General features: G+C 45.2%; 1 protein-coding gene across 4 annotated transcripts in view; it reads left to right on the top strand.

The window, feature by feature from the left end:
• Cap1 (cyclase associated actin cytoskeleton regulatory protein 1) overlaps window positions 1–17,025 on the top strand; it is an 80,414-nt gene that overhangs the window by 36,978 nt on the left and 26,411 nt on the right. Inside the window, exons 1-2 of one of the 4 annotated variants that reach the window (XM_063288341.1) lie at window positions 11,437–11,465; window positions 16,512–16,992. The gene's annotated coding sequence lies outside the window, so the exon portion shown is untranslated. Of the gene's footprint in view, window positions 1–11,436; window positions 11,466–16,132; window positions 16,993–17,025 lie in introns of those variants that run through there. The other 3 variants (XM_063288346.1, XM_063288342.1, XM_039110702.2) reach the window with 3 other exon arrangements.

Genomic DNA, 17,025 nt, shown 5'->3' with positions numbered 1-17,025 from the left:
GGCCATCTCTCTGGCTCTCTGTCAAAGGCCAGCTTTGACACCACAGGGTAAACTAAGGCAGGCAGGCAGTGAAGTGTGGCATTAATGATCGTGGTCAGTGCTAGTAGCAACTGACAGGGGGCTGCTGCTGATGGCAGCCTGCTATTAGAAAAAAGAAAGGAGGGAGAGCACACACACACACACACACACACACACACACACACACACACCACAGAGTGGTTGAAGCAATGACAGGTTCTAGCATTTTACTTTTTTCTTAACCCTTCTTATACCCATAAGACAAAGCTTTTCTATTTAGAAAGAAAGTTACCTCGTAGCCACGAGCTAAATAGTCCCCACCAATACACAGTCTTCAAAAACAGATTAAAACATTGCACAAGAGGCGATTACAATGGGATTGTTATTTCTTTTAGTTACATCTAACTAAACCATTGTCATCGATCTTTCTTTCCACAAGCTCACTGTAACGCCAACTTGATAACTCTCCAGTCATAGATTAACAAAGTTTAAGCAGGCCAAGTCTCCCTACAGTAGCAAGTTTCTCCCTATACCTGGCCGAAGACAATCTGGATTTACTAAGGAACAGGTTGTCTGTCTTATGCCTTAGTTTTGATGTCTTGATCAGCCATTCATTTGTTCTCTGTTCTTATGCTCGTAATTGAATTGTTTATTCTTTATTCAGAACCTTTCTATTTCACCATGCACACCGAAACCTATTACCCCATCCCTCGATCACGAGACCAAGTCCCAAGCCTATTTTTCTTGCTGCTACAATTACCTGCTTGTAACGCTTGAGCGCTCACTGTGCTCCGTTCTCGTACTCATGCAGTTCTTGCCTGGCTGTGAGGAAGGGGCATCTTCTATTCTTGATTCTAACTTTAAACTTTCTCTCAACTACCCTAACTTCCCCCAAATTATTTAAATCAGGCTAACTTTCTTTCTTTCTTTCTTTTTTTTTTTTTTTTTGGTTCTTTTTTTTTTGGAGCTGGGGACCGAACCCAGGGCCTTGCGCTTCCTAGGCAAGCGCTCTACCACTGAACTAAATCCCCAACCCCTCAGGCTAACTTTCTAAAGCTACTTAAATTAGGAATTCCATAAAATCATTAATCCATCTGAACGGCATTATCTCAAGAACTTAGTGCTGGGATATTGAACTCAGGACCTCTGGAAGAGCAGTCAGTGCTCTTAACCCCTGAGCCATCTCTCTAGTCCCTGTCTTCTCTTCTAACTTCCTGTTGACTAGCTCAGGATGATCCTTTCCTTTCACTCTTTCAAGCCCAGAACTCCTAAATCCATGTCTGCTGGCCGGATGTCTTCCGAGGTCCAGCCCCTCCTCACACATTCAGGAAACCCCATATTGCCTCGAATGGAACATTCACAAAAGTCATGGCTTACTCCGCGCTCAGGAGACCCAGTCTGCCTAAGAGAATATCAGTCTAGCTGTGTAATCCAGAAAACTAGATACGCCATGACCCAGCCTCCTCAGGTCTGTGCCCACGGTGGATCACGGTTCCCGCCCACCCTTACTCCTCACCACACCCCTTTGTTTCTTCTCATTCCTACTGTTGTATCACAAGCCAAGCCATCGCCATCTCCTGCCCCTGACTTCTGCATCGGCTTCCTTTTCTGATCTCCGTGTGTTTATTTCCCCCTTCGCCATGGTATGGCTTTAGAAAAGAGAATAAATAGAGCCAGAAGTTAGACCCCCTTCAGGACTAAAGAGAGGCAGAAAAGTGGGGGGGGGGGAGACAAGGAAGCCTAAGATATGTCCGTTCATTTGCCATTCCACGAAAATTATCCCGTTTTAATACCTTTATATTTCAGGGCTCTATACAAATGTTTATTTGAAAAGTAAAGACACACCATGTTAAGTTAATGGTCTTCCTTTCAAGATAGTTCAATATCCTTAGTCTAGCACTCAAGACTGTACTATCTCTTTCCTTCTGGTCCTTTGACTTCAGTCTGCTTTTAAAATTTTCCTGTTTTGTCTGTTTATTAGTCTTAAGAATTGAGCCTAGAGTCTCACTCGTGCTAGTAAAGGGTTTCACCACTGAGTTTTTGTTGTTGTTGTTGTTTTGTTTGTTTGTTTGTTTGAGACAGGGTTTCTTGGTATAGCTCTGGCTGTCCTGGAACTCACTCTGTAGACCAAGCTGGCCTTGAATTTACAGAGATCTGCCTGCCTCTGCCTCCCGAATGTTGGGATTAGAGGCTTGCGCCACGACTGCCCATCCTTGCTTTTACTTTTTTTTAAAAAGATTTATTCATTTATTATATATAAGTACACTGTAGCTGTCTTCAGACACACCAGAAGAGGGCATCAGATCTCTTTACAGATGGTTGTGAGCCACCATGTGGTTGCTGGGAATTGAACTCTGGAAGAGCTGTCGGGTGCTCTTAACCGCTGAGCCATCTCTCCAGCCCCCTGCTTTTACTTTTTAAAAGAATTTTTAAAAAAAAGATTTATTTATTTACTTTAGGTATGTAAGTGTTCTACCTGCATGCATGCTTGTGTCCCAGAAGAGGGCAGCAGATTCCATAAGAGATGGCTGTGAGCCACCATGTGGTTGTTGAGAATTGAACTCAGGACCTCTCTCTGTAAGGGCAGCCAGTGCTCCTAACTGCTGAGCCATCTCTCCAGCGCTGCTTTTTTAAAAATTTAAGAGAGGGTTTCACAGAGTTGCTCAGGCTGATCTTGAACCCACTCTTGAAGCCAAGGCAGTCCTTCAACTTGCACTCCTTTTGCCTCAGCCTCACCTGTAGCTGGGATTAAAGACTGCACCACCAGGTCCAGCTCCCCCTACCTCGTCATTTCCTGTCATTCCCCTCTATTCCTGAGCTCAGCCACACTGACCTCTTCTTACATCTTTCAGTGTGCTTTCTTCATCCTGTCGCTTTCTGAGTCTGGTGCTGCGCTCCTGCTCTGTGCAGCTCTCTTCAGATCCAGTCACCTGCTACCTCACACCCATTTCAAGCCTCACAGGAAGTAGGGTTTCCTCAGGGTATTCCTAGGAGATCAGCGCCATGAAGTCATGTCTGTGAGTTGTGCTTTCTTCATCTCCCGAACTTCGATTGGCAACACTTAGTGAGTCCTGTCATTCCTTAGGGTTTGTTTTCTGTCTGGCCTCATCTTTGATCGCTCTTTGGCAGACTCTGCCCATTTGGACTCACCTTTGTTTCCACAATGCTCACTAGCGTGTGGCATATTGCTGAGCATTTCTGGACCATTCGAGAAACAGAGAAGGCTTAAGAATCACTGATCTTCAGGCTTAGGCTCCAAGCGTCTGAAATTACACCTCTGACTCCTCTCAGGGAAGTTGTAAGGCCCAGAGGAATGGAAGTACTTTGTGCCCTTACAGCCTTCTGGAACATCGAAGAGAATTAATTATTTAAGAGCCAGGCGGTGATGTTGCACCATTGGAAGCAGCACCTCGGAATCCCAGCACGCTGGAAGCAGAGGTAGGACAAGCTCTGTAAGTTCAAGGCCAGCCTGGTCTACAGAATGATTTCCAGGACAACCAGAAACAAAACAAAACAAAACAAAACAAAACAAAACAAAACAAAACGGGAGTCAAAGAAGATTGTGAGTCATATTTAATTCCTTTTTCTCCTTTCATATTCCTTTCTCCCGACAGCCATGTTTTTGGCTGATGAGTCCAGGTTGGTCACACCCTTCAAGACAGGTCCTTAACTTGTTTATCCAAGTTTGTGGGCCTGTCGGCTCCTCTTAAGTTGACTAAGCTAAAATTCAAGGAAGGGGACTTGTCTAGGCTGGAAACATTTACCTTCTCCAGCACTACAGGGGGAAATAGATTTTGGGTCATCTCTATGCTTCTTTAGTGTAATAAAGTCTGTTACCTGCTGCTGCCTCTTGTGTCTGAGATTCCGCTCCCCACTCCCCCCTTGCCTTTTAATTCTTTAATCAGCAGAGAAAAGAAAAGAAAGTCAATAACTCCTAGAGGTTAACACTTGGGCCATTCATATTCTCATTCTCTCTCTCTCTCTCTCTCTCTCTCTCTCTCTCTCTTTCTCTCTCATTCTTTCTTTTTCTTTTCAGACTTGGTCTTGCTACATAGCCCTGGCTGTCCTAGGATCTGCTATGTAGCCTAGGTTTGCCTGCCACACAGAGATCCTCATCCTTCTGTTCTCGCCTCTTGCTGAGAATTGAACCCAGGTCCTCTGGAGGAGCCTCTTGTGCTCTCAAACCCCGAGCCATCTCTCCAGGTCCACAAGTGAGTCTTTAGCTCATCTTCATTCTCCTTAGGCTAAGTTACATTGCTCTGTCAGACTGGCCAAAATTAATTTTCCCTAACTTGCAGTTTAAAAGTGAAACTTAAATAACACTGCTTCCAAATGACATTTACTCACTGAGATTACTACCCATCTTTGGAGTCAGGAGAAAACTCTGGTTTCAAATTCAGCCCCAGACTGAGCAAACTAACTAAGGTCGATTTTTGTATCTGAAAAGGGGATAAAGCTGACTTTTGCAAAAATTAAAAAAAATCCACTCCGATATATTAAAAGAATCAGGATTGAACAGGATCTCAAGAAGTCTTAAGATTTAAATCGTAATCAGATACTTTTGAAGGAGCCTGTTACAGGACTTCCTGAAGCCAGAGCTGGCAAGACTGCCATCTTGTGGTCATTTAAATGTGTGCTGCTAATGTCATTCCCAAGAAGTAAAAGTTAAAAAAGTAAAGCTATATCCAAGTAAGCCAGACACGCCAGAGAGACGTTGGGATGAAAATAATAGTTAACAACAAGGTTGTATCATTCCTGGAAAGAGCAAGAACTGAGGCCTAGGAAGGAACCTTTACGAATTAACTCCAAGCCGGGTGGTGCTGACGCTCGCTTTTGATTCCGACCCTCGGGGAGGCAGAGGCAGCCCCGTCTCTGTGAGCTCAAGGGCGCCTGGTCTACAGAGCCAGTTTCTTTTTTTTTTTGGTTCTTTTTTTTTTTTTTCCGGAGCTGGGGACCGAACCCAGGGCCTTGCGCTTCCTAGGCAAGCGCTCTACCACTGAGCTAAATCCCCAACCCCCAGAGCCAGTTTCTTGACTGTCTCTGCCCTCGGCTCTGCTGTATACTCCTTATCTGCTTTTACTTTCTCACGTGTTGGAATAAACTTTGATTGCTTACTCTGAAAACAACCTCACAAAACCCAACCCAAACCAAACAACACTCAAACAAAATGAAACCCTACTGCCTTCAGCACCAATACACTTATATCTAGTAGGGAACTCCGAAAAGGGGAAGAAACAGCCGATTTTGGCTGGAGAGATGGCTTAAAGTTTAAGAACACTTTCTGCTCTTTTGGAGGACCTACGTTTGACTCCCAGCACCCACGTGGCAGTTCACACGCTGGATTACACAGTCAGCAAAGGACCTCTGCCAGGAGTGAGCATGCGTACCTAGGACACCCAGTCACTTGGGAGCCTCTCTAACTTTGAGCATTGGGAAAACAGAAATTGCCGATATACGATAGTACATTCCAGAAGAGCACCTTCACCTGTAACTCCAGTTCCAGAGGCGTCTGTGCCCTCTTCTGGCCTCCATGGGTCCCAGACACACATGTGGTGCACACACAAAATCCCAGCAAAATACTCCTACATATAAAATAAAAAATCTGAAAAATGAAAGGAGCGATGAAGGGAAACCAAACCAGTGCATTAGGCAAGGCTGCTTCACGTGATTGAGATAACTAAAGCCATCCTCCTTTTTAAAGCTCGTTAGCAAATTTGATCACTATGACGATCTGTGTTACCCTGTCTCCAAACCACAGCTTCCACTGTGCTCCTTTTGAAGGTCTATAGGGAAATCTGTCCCTCTTCCCTCCTCCCGCTCCTCTGCTTTCTACTTAAGAGTTAGATTATGGACCTGTCCTCTTAAGGAGCTGGCCAGATCTCTCCTGCAGGTCCCTCCTTGGGACAGAGAGTTAAGCAAGTCATCGTCCTGTGCTATTTGTTGGTTTGTTTTAATTTATTTTATTTTCCAGTGTGTGTGTGTGTGTGTGTGTGTGTGTGTGTGTGTGTGTGTTCATGTAGTGTGCATGCAAGTGCAGAGACTAGAGGTGTCAGATCCCTGCTCCAGGGCTTAAAGCCTCCCCCCACCCCAATGTTGGGAATCGAACTGGGGTCTTCTAGAAGAGTAGCAAGTGCTCTTAACTGCTTAGTCATCCCCACAGCCCTAAGCTTGTTTTTACAACTCCTAATATATGGTCCTGCCCATTAAAGACTCCTCCATCTTCCTTGTCACATAGGCTATCCTTGGCATGAAACGTCTTGCTCCCCCAGAAGGGATATAAAAATCAAATGTTTCCTTTGTTCTGGGGATTTCTGGAAAGGATACCTTCTCTGGGATGCGTCCCCGGCCCCCGATCCTCCATCCCCTTCAGTTATGATGGCTGTCTCTTTTATGCTTCCTTTAAGCTGTCTTAATAAAGCTCCAGGTTTTAAGGGGAAGGCTCTTCTGTCCTTTATTTGTTACCCTGTTTCCACACCTTGTACTTTCCTTTCTAATGCTGTCCCACCTCTGCACCTGTCCTGAAACCATGGACCAGCCCCCTTCTCCTAATAAAGCAAATTCCTGAAGGGTAATTATGTGTCAACTCTTTTCCCTAACCAACCAGTCAGCTGTGCTACTCCCCACCCACCAACATTGAGGATTGAATTTAGACCCTGGAGTAGGCTAGGCTAGTATACCTGAGGCTAGTATATCTACAGCCTCAGCTTGGCCTCTTTACTTTTCCAGCCTCTCAGGAGCTCCGTCCCCATACTTAGTGGCATCACCAAGATGACGACTGTTATCACCTGCTCAAACCTTTGCCTTTTCTTGTTTTGATCAATATCGTTGTTTAATTCACTCTCCATCCCTCATTTTCTGCTGAGGACTGAACTCGGGGCCTTACTCGGGGAACCACAGAGCTGTACCTCTAGTGCTGTCTACCGTTTGACTCTGTCTTCCCTCCATCCCTTTTATGGCTCCATGTGATTATGATTGTCTGTCCAGATAATCCAGAATGCTCTCCCACCTGCTGTCCTTAATCCGATCATATCAGCAAGGTCTGTTTTTCCACCAAAGGTCACAGGCTCACAACTTCCAGAGGTTAGGATGTGGGCATTTTTGGAGAGCCATTATTCTGCTTTACCACGTTGGATTTCTCTTGGCTTTATATTTAGCGATGAGACTTTGATGGGTTAAAACTAGCCATGTTGAGAAGAAAAAAAAATCCAGGAAAACTAGAAACCCAAAAAACCTAAAAATATGCCACAAATCAGGGTTTATTCTCCCCTCTGTTAAACCTTTCTTGCATACATATCTCTAGTTACAATGGCAGGCTTATTAGCAAACGAAGAGAATTGTAAATGGATGTGCTGGCTAACACCTACAATTCCAACACCTGGGAAGCCTGGCCAGGGGACCGCCATGAGTTCCAACCAGGAGCTATATAGTAAGTATGAAATTAGTCTAGGCTACATAGTGAGACCTTGTCTCAAGAAAAGTGAATGGAAAAATATGAGAATATTATATAGGATAGGCCACCAAGCTCTTCAATATCAGGAGAAAGAAGATTCAGGGTTGAGGAGCTGCTTTAATGGGTAAAGTCCCAGACTCCTTAGCACTCGGGTAAAAGCTGGACACAGTGTTGTGTGTCTGTAATCCCAGAGCTGGATATAGGAAGGTTTCAGGGCTTACTGGTCAGACAGCCTAGCTGAAATGGCTAACTCCAGGTTCAGTGGGGGACCCAGTGTCAAAACATAAGGTGCAAGAGCTGGGGAGGTGGCCCAGCAGTTGAGAGCATTTGAACACCAATACTCTCTCAGAATACTGGAATTTGGTTTCCAGCACCCACATGGCAGGGGTCCAGTGCCCTCTTCTGGCACCTGGCACGGAGGCAGTTCACCCACACGTATGCGGGCAAAATACACATACACATACAATAGACCAAAGTAATTAATCGAGAGGTAAATAATAAAATGGAGAGTAATTCATGACCTTGACCTCTCCCTCCTACACACACACACACACACACACACACACACACACACACACGAGAGAGAGAGAGAGAGAGAGAGAGAGAGAGAGAGAGAGAGAGACAGACAGGCAGGCAGACAGAAGGGAGGAATGGATAAAAATTGAAAAATCAATCTGGTCCATATTAAAAAAAAAAAAAAGGCGCAGCTATTGTTCCAACTGAAAGCTTTGTAGAACAAGTTCTCCTTGATGCACATGAACATGAGAACTATGTGCTACCCCAGGACTGGGGCTTTTAAGATTTTGAGCCTTCTTCCTCTCTTCATTGCTATGGCCCCAGTGAACTGACGTGTTCACTGAAGATGAAGAAAATGCAGACTAAAGTTCTAAATGCAGAGTACATACACTAAAAAGCTACCAAGAGGAAGGGGTCAGCAACAGGAAGGGCTCTTGATATCTACTTCTTATTTACACCTTATACCCTATTCTCTTCTCCTTTCCTTCCCCTTTCCACTCTGATATAACAGAGGTGGCATATTGTAGTGGCTAACTGTGAAGTTAAATTCGTAGACAGTTGTTTTAGTCAGTGTTCTATTGCTGTGAAGAGACACCATGACCATGGCAACACTTTTGCTTGCTTGCTCGTTTGTTTGTTTGTTTTTTGAGACAGGGTTTCCCCGTGTAGCCTTGGCTGTCTTAGAACTCGCTCTATAGACCAGGCTGTCCTTGAACTCTGAGATCCACCTGCCTGCCTCCCAAGTGCTGGAATTAAAGGTGTGCCCCCGTACCCCACCCCCACTGCCCGGCCATGGCAATTTTTGTATAGGAAAACATTTAATTGGGGCTGGCTTACAGTTCAGAGGTTTAGTCCACTATCACCATGGAGGGAAGCATGGCAGCCTGCAGGCAGACATGGTGCTGGAGAGGAGCTGAGAGTTCTACATTTGGATCTGCGGGCAGCAGGAAGAGACAGTGACACACTGGCCAGGCTTGAACATTTGAGACCAGAGAGCCCAACAAGATTACACAGAGCCACCCTTCCCAACAGTGCCAGTCACCATGTGCTTATGGAGTCATTTTTTATTCAAACTACCACAGCGACAGAGCACAGAGGTGAAGTCATTATGGAACTGAAGGAAGCATGAATGTTATCTGGTGATCCTGGACTCCTTGCTAGTTGAAAGGATTCCATTTTCAGGGTAGAAAGTGGATGTGGTGCTTACTCTTTAGGTTATAAAATAATTGTTTGAGGGATTGTTTTAGCTTTTGAAGGGCAAGAATAGAGAGAACGATATCTGTTGAGATTGAGCACCCAAAACGGACAGTTGCCATCAGCACCACCTTCATATGCTTGGGCAATGTGTGTCACCGTCACAGACTGCTTGCCTGAAACAACTTGACAGAACAACAATTCATTTTAGCTCACAGTTTCAGAGGGATCTCAGCCCCTCAGAGAGAAAGGGACAGGAGCATGTTGTGGCCACCACAGAGTAGGGAGCATGTAGCAGAGCTGCTCACATGACAGCCACCCAGGAAACAGAAGAGGCAAATTAGAATCCCGAGTGAGCATAACGTTGAAAGGCCAAACCTCTGGTCACCTATTTCTACCAGTCAGGACCCACTTCTGAAAGGCTCCACAGCCTTCAAAATAGTGCCACGAGTGGGGACCAAACATGCTCAAAGCATGCACCTCTTGGGGGGCACGTTCCAGATTTAAATGATAGCAGGCATTATCCCACATGTGGGAGAGAACACTTTCTACTACCAAAGCTAACAATGCTTCCTAGTGTATTAGGCCCAACCAGTCCCATTTTCTTTTAAAATTAATTTACATGTATCTATGTGTGCCTGTTTTTCTGTAGGTACACCACATGTGCAGGTGCCCATGAAAGCCAGAAGAGGATGTTGGATCCCCTGGAACTAATTATAGGTGGCTGTGATACCTGGTGTGGGTGCTTGGAACCAAACCCAGGTCCTCTGCAAGAACCAGCAAGTACCTTTAACCACTGAGCCATCCCTTTAGTCCTTCCTTTTTCTCTTTAAAAAGTTAATTATAATTCCTGTTATTATAGTGGCGTGTTTATTGGGGGTTGGAGGGACATGGCGCATGCCACAGTCTATGTGTGGAGATCAGAAGAGTTTTGTGGAGTCAGTTCTCTCCTTCCTCCTTACATAGGGTCTAGATATCAAACTCACATAGAGCACCAGCCTTCTGTAGCAAGTACATTTACTCCCTGAACCATCTCTGAATTCCCAAAGACAAGTGAATTCAAACGATTTCTTTTTTCCAGGCAAAGTGTCATGCATCTCACGTTGGCATGGGACTCATTTGGTAGCCCAAGATGACCTTGAATGTCTGATTCTCCTGCCCCCAACTCTCTTATGAGAAGATTATAGTATGTGTCACTACATCTGGCTTATGTAGTATTGAGAATCAGTACTTATGAGTACAGGGCTTCAGACTTGTTAGGCAAGCACTCTATCAACTGGGTTATATCTCCAGCCTGACACATTAAAGGAGAAAAGCCAATACAGAATTTGTGTGTTGGTTGATCTTATGTCACCTTGTACAAACTAGAGTTATCCGATATGAGGGAAACCTAATTGAGAAAATGCTTCCATAAGACCCAGCCGAAAGGCACTTTCTTACTTACTTAGTAGGAATAGTCCAACCCACTGTGATTGGCCTCATCTGTGAGCCGGTGGTCCTGGGTTCTATAAGAAAGCAGGCTAAGCAAAGCCCTGGGAAGCAAGGCAGCCAGTAGCATTCCTTTATGGCCTCTGCATCAGCTCCTGCCTTCAGGTTTCTGTCCTGCTTGACTTCCTGTCCTGACTTCCTTCAGTGATGAACAGCAATATGGGATTGTAAGCCAAATAAACCTTTTCCTCCCCAGCTTGCTTTTCGGTCTGGTGTTTCATTGCAACTATAGAATCCCCAACAAAGACGGTATGAAATGAACGTGAAATGAAGCTTAGAAAGGTCCCCCTAAGAGACAGGGAAGTTGATCTCACTTCACTGTGAGATCTAGCTTTGTGACAGGAAGCAGGGTAGGCTTTGTGGGTTCTTGAGAAAACTTCAGCTTTCCAGTTTCAGACACTGCCTCTTCCCTTTCCTCTTTCCTTAAATATGATGAGACAGCTTCGGCTGCAGCACCAAACTTACTGCTGTGAGGGTAAGATAGAAGTCAGGGGGGCATGGAGACACATACCTTTAACCCCAGCACGCAGGAGGCAGAGGCAGGTGGATGAATTCCAGATCAGCTCAGGCTACATAATGAGACTCTGTTACAAAAAAAAAGGAGCAGGGATGGGGGCCGGCAGTCAGAAGATACTGGCTTTGATTTTGAGCTATTAAAACATTTTTTAAAAAAATGTCATTGCAGTCAGGTTCTCTGTTATTTGTAGGCAAAGGCCTCCAGATTCCGAACTGGTTTACTTTAGTCTCGCTTGTAGTCAAGGAAACGGCCTCTGACCCTGACTCAGAAGACAGCCATGAAGTAAGTAGGGACTGTGGAGACTCTGGTGAGAGAGCAGTGGCAGTTCTGGTGACCCCAGCCAGTGTGCTGACACTTCAGATCTTATTTTGCTCTCTGGTGGCCTTCATCAGGGGCACAGACAATGGCGTCTTTGTTTTGAGTAATAACTGTTAACCATTGTTTCTTAAGAGCCAAGTGTTTTTATAAGCTGTGTAATTTTTTTTCTTAATTTATATCAACTGTTTCAGTTGGGTATTAGTTTTGTTCTTGGAGGTTAACTGAGGATAATTCCAAGATCACACAGTAAGTGGCAGATTTGGGATTCATTTTTGGGTCAGCGTGACCCCAGAGTCAGATCTTTTAACCCATCCTTGCTATTTCTTTTGGCAACTCCTAAATGCGACCTGGAACCCTGATTCAGATGTAGCCTGGGGCCCCTGCCTCAGGAGGGGGAGAAAGAAGACAGTCTCCCAAAGGCCATTGTCTGCCATCAGCCCCTCCTGGCAGAGGATACAGGATCTGCCCGGATGCACGTAGGCTCTGAGCCAGGCTGCACAGATGCACACAGTTCTCTGAGCCAGGCTGCAGGAATCCATGCTGTCCTCCCAGCCAGGCTGGGAAGTGCTCCAGAGGAACTGCCAGAATTCTGTGTCTGAAACCCTGAGAGATAAGGGAGGAGGCTTGGGTAGCACTTCTTGAGACAAAGCGATTCTGCAGATCTAGAATGTGCTGAAACCCAGCCCCTCCTCCCCCTCAGAGAGAGAGAGAGAGAGAGAGAGAGAGAGAGAGAGGAGATAACATATGCAAAGATTGCTGCAACTCCTGCTTACAAACTGATTGCCTACTAAGTCTGTCCTCCTTTTCTCTTACCAGCTACAGTTTGGGGTCTGAAACTCAAAGCCCCCAAACCAAAATCCCATCCCCCTCTCAACTTCCCATCTCCTATACCCCCAAGTCCCAGAGCCACCTTCCTAACTTTTTCATTTAGTTGAAAAATTTTCCATAAACACTTATTATCAATTCTGTGCCAGAAACACAGGAACTATAGAGAGAAAGAAAGTGATAAGGGGAGAAAGACGTGAAAAGATAGTTGCGCCCAGCACTTGGGAGGCAGTGGCAGGTGGCTCTCTCTGAGTTTGAGGCCAGTCTGGTCAACGTAGTGATTTCCAGGTTATCCAGTGCTACACAGTGAGCAAGCAAGCAAGCCACATCCCACTCACTGAGGTGGAAAAGCAGCAACATTGGAAATCTATACCTGCTGTCAGCTCTTCCTGCTACTGTTGCAAAACGCCTCGGACTGGATAGTTTGTAAAGCATATAAATTTATTTCTCACAGTTCTGGAAGTCGGAAGTCCTCAAGGTGTCTGATAAGGTCCTGCTCTGAGTTTCTGAGATAGTTTCTTTTTTTTTTTTTTTTTTTTTTTGGTTCTTTTTTTCGGAGCTGGGGACCGAACCCAGGGCCTTGCGCTTCCTAGGCAAGCGCTCTACCAACTGAGCTAAATCCCCAACCCCGCTGAGATAGTTTCTTGTTGCCAAGTTTTTACAGGGTAGAAAAGGTCGGAGGGCAAAGGGCATAGAGCTCTCAAGCTCTTTAAAGGTATCAGTGCTAGCTATGCATAAGGGTAGAGTCCTCACAGCCTAATCACCTCTCCTCCTCCTCCTCCTCCTCCTCCTCCTCCTCCTCCTCCTCCTCCTCCTCCTCCTTTCTAAGGTTTTATTTACTTAGTTTATGTTTGTGAGTACACTGTAGCTGTCTTTAGACACACAAGAAGAGGGCATGAGATCTCGTTGCAGATCAGTGGTTGTGAGCAACTGTGTGGGTGCTGGGAATTGAAGTCCGTGCTCTTAACTGCTGAGCCAATCCCTCTTAATCACTTCTTTTTAAAAGTCCCCTCACTTGCTACTGATTAGGGTTGTTTCTATATAAGTTTTAGGGGAACACAGCTGTACCCAGTTGTAGTCCCACAGGACCAGATGTGCTCTAAGTGATCACAGCGTTTGTTTTCCTTCTATACTCACCATCTTTGTTACCGCCATAAGGACAGTTTCTCTTATCTTGGACCATCTATTTCCATCGTCTCTCTCCTAAACAAAGATGCATTTATGTATTTAAAAAGCATGTGCATGTGTGTATATCTCTGTGTAGGTACGTGCATATGGGTGCACATGCTCTTGGAGGCCAGAGGCATCAAATCCCCCTGGAGCTGGAGTTATGGGCAATTGTGAGTCACCAGACATGGGTGCTGGGAACTGAACTTGGGTCCTCCACAGAGCAGTACACACACACACCTTAACTGCTGAACTATCTCTCCAGTGCCTGTTCTCTTAAAAAATATTATCAAATTATTATTACTAGTTGTATCACATATACACAAACAACCCCCTCCCAGAGAGGGAGGGAGAGAGGGAGGGAGGGAGAGAGAGAGAGAGAGAGAGAGAGAGAGAGAGAGAGAGAGAGAATGGCATATGTTATGTGGAGGTCAAAGAACAACTTTGTGGAATTGGTTCTTTCCTTCCAGTTTTATGTAGGTTCCAGAGCTAGAACTCAGGTCACTAGGCTTTCCAGCAAGTGCCTTTACTCACTGAGCCGTGGTGCGGGCCCTCTTTCTATATTTTAATGAGTCTTCCTGTCTCTTTGCCTTGCCCACTCAAGTCCATGCTCTACAGCACATGTCTAAAAGGCAATCTAATAGCTGTTCTGTTACAATCCACCTCTCCTGTGGGGGTAGAGCCCAGGGGCAGAGCATGCCACTGCAGCAGGTCTGCTTCTCCTCTTGAGGATTCTCCTCTCTGTCCAGCCAATGTCAACATCTTCTACAGGCACTACTCACCTCATGTTGGCCAAATTCCTATCTCTACTGTTTTACCCATCTACCTTAGCCCAGGAAATGGTTATTCTGAATTCAAGGCCCTTGCTGAGTGTGTGCTAGATGTGAGACAACTGTAGAGGAAGCAGTGTGCTCTGGGCACAGGACAGTATCAGCAAAGGAAAAATAAAAGCTGGGAGCTGCTGTTTTGTCACGGCTGTGGAACTGGAATAAGGTAGCATACTGCTTGGTACACGGGAAAGGCCAAATGTATTTCTTGCAGTATACAGACAAATATGCCCCAGGTAATGTTTTTATTCGGTCTGTAGCTGGAGTCCCATAAATTATCATCCCAGTTTTATAGGTGAGGAAATGGTCTTTAATCTATGTATTATGTATACATGTATGTGGGCATGCATGCCATTTCAAACGTGTGGAGGTCCTTCCACCTTGATGTGTATTACAGGGCTCTTCAGGCTTATGTGGTTCTCACTTTTAACCCAGGAACCATCTCACTGGCTCCTTCTCATCTCCTCTGTCTTTCATTGCTCTTGGATGTCTGAGATTTAGGATGGTAAAACTGAGTAGGGGGAGGGGCTGTCCGTTCTGAGCCGCACACATACTTAAATTCAACCTTTTGATTTTTTCTTTTGTTTTGTTTTTTGTTGTTTTGTTCTTTTAAAAAATGTTTTATTAGCTATATTTCTTTACTTATATTTCAAACGTTATTCCCCTTCCCGGTTTCCTGACCATAAGTCCCCATCCCCTCCCCTCCCCCTCCCCCATATGGGTATTCCCCATATACATCCCCCTTATTGCCCTGCTCCCCATATTCCCCCTTTTGTTTGTTTTAAGGCAAATTGTTGCTATGCAGCCCAGGCTGGCCTCAAACTCAGATTCTTCCTACTCCTGCCTTGCAAGAGGTGAGATCATAGGTGTGCACCACAACTATATAATGATTTGATGGTAAGACAGTATTTTTTGGTTAAATGTAGGCATATACTTTTAAATTTTAAACGTACTTTATTTATTGACTAGGCATGTTGGTCCATACCTTTAAATCCAGCACTCAGGAAGCAAAGGCAGGCAGATCCCTGTGTTCAAAGCTAGTCTGGTCTTGACTCCAGGCTATCCAAGGGTATGAGAAGTTGTCTCAAAACAAAACAAAAACTCTATTTGTTGTGTGGGAGATTGAACCTGCATAGACCATGAATGAATTTCTGAAGTCTTTTCTCCTTCTATCATGTAGGTCTTGGGGAATCAAACTCAAGTTGTCAGGATTTGCAAGCAGATGTCTTTACCCAGTTGAATTATCTTTTCAGCCCAAATGTATTTGTTTGTTTGAGGCAGGGTCTCACTGTATATCCCTAGATAGTCTGGAACTCACTATGTAGACCAGGCTGACCTTGAACTCACAAAGATCTACCTACCTCTGCCTCCCCAGTGCTGGAACTAAAAGTGAACATTACCACAAAATAAACATATTTTTAATGTAAGATTTTTGTGTCATAACTTGGTATGTTGCTATTTCTGTTTTAAACAAACTGGGAGTGATAAATTGGGAGAGACCAGTAAATTGTCCAAAGCGACTTGACCAAAGTCCGGCCAGGAACAGAACCAACTTACAAAATGTTTTCAGATCAATCTATCACTGGGGTTAATTAGATTCATTGGTTCTAAGACAGTCAAATGTGTGTTCTCTTTAAAGTTTCAACATCTACTTTGTGACCTTAGCAAGTTATTCTGCTTCCTCATTTGAAGCTGCGAGGATGTAATGGTACCTACCGCAGAGAGTTGCTATTAGGATTAAATGAAAATGGTTTGAGCGCTCAGCACAAGCCTGGCATGTAGTCAGCGCACAGTAAATGGTAGCTATTATTACATGAACTGTATTTGTTGAATGATTGACTCTGGCATATAACACCTGCATTCAACTCGAACACGGAACTGTCAGTCATTCAGTCGAAGGGGTAGGAACCATAGCACAGCACTCGCCAATTTTTTTTCTAGAAATAAATCTCTGTGGGAGGATAATGACCGGTTGGTAAGTGTTAAGTCCAGAGGAAACAAAGACGCGGTCCCCCGTCTAAGAAGCAGGGAGGCGAAGACTGCCCTGCAGGCTGCGGTTACAGTTCTGAATCGCACACCGGCTCATTAGCAGCCAGCTGGGCATACATAGCCTGGGGCGAGGAAGCCTCAATAGCAAGATTTTTGAGGAATGGGACAGAATCTCCTTTAATTTTGCTCACTTCGTTCTCAGGGACCACACCCTGCTGGATGGGAGGAAGAACACCGAAGCCTGAGGCGGAAGCTTTGCCGCGGCCACGGATCTGACCATCTATGGTCACAAAACGCATAGAGCAAACAGGAAGTAGGGCGCGAGTGGAAGATTTTCTCCACCTTCCCAGCCCTAGCCACGGAATCGAGCGAGGGCGAGCATGCCCAGATGCTCAAAGCCCGGCCTACTCTATTAGCCCCCGCGACCGAGTCCATTGCTTTTCTGTAACCACAGACAGGGAAACCAAGGCTTGCACGCCTAGCGAGAGACGAAGTTTGGCACCGGTCCCCCGCCACCATCAGACACTGGGTCTCAGAGCCTTCTAGCCTCACTGTTGTTCCCTGAATCTCTTCCGGACTGAGACTAAAAAAAAACCAAACAAAAAACCAAAAACGGACCGACCTCAGTCACTGAGCACAAACTGACAGGAGAAGTAGCCACTCATCAGTCCTCTTTTGCGGAGGTAAGACTTGGCTAGGAACTCCAGTTTCTTATT

The sequence above is a fragment of the Rattus norvegicus genome, chromosome 5 (assembly GCF_036323735.1).
Source record: "Rattus norvegicus strain BN/NHsdMcwi chromosome 5, GRCr8, whole genome shotgun sequence".
NCBI classification, from domain to species: Eukaryota; Metazoa; Chordata; class Mammalia; order Rodentia; family Muridae; genus Rattus; species Rattus norvegicus.
Note: the sequence above shows the minus strand (reverse complement) of the source record. Positions and strands in the feature narration are given on the sequence as shown.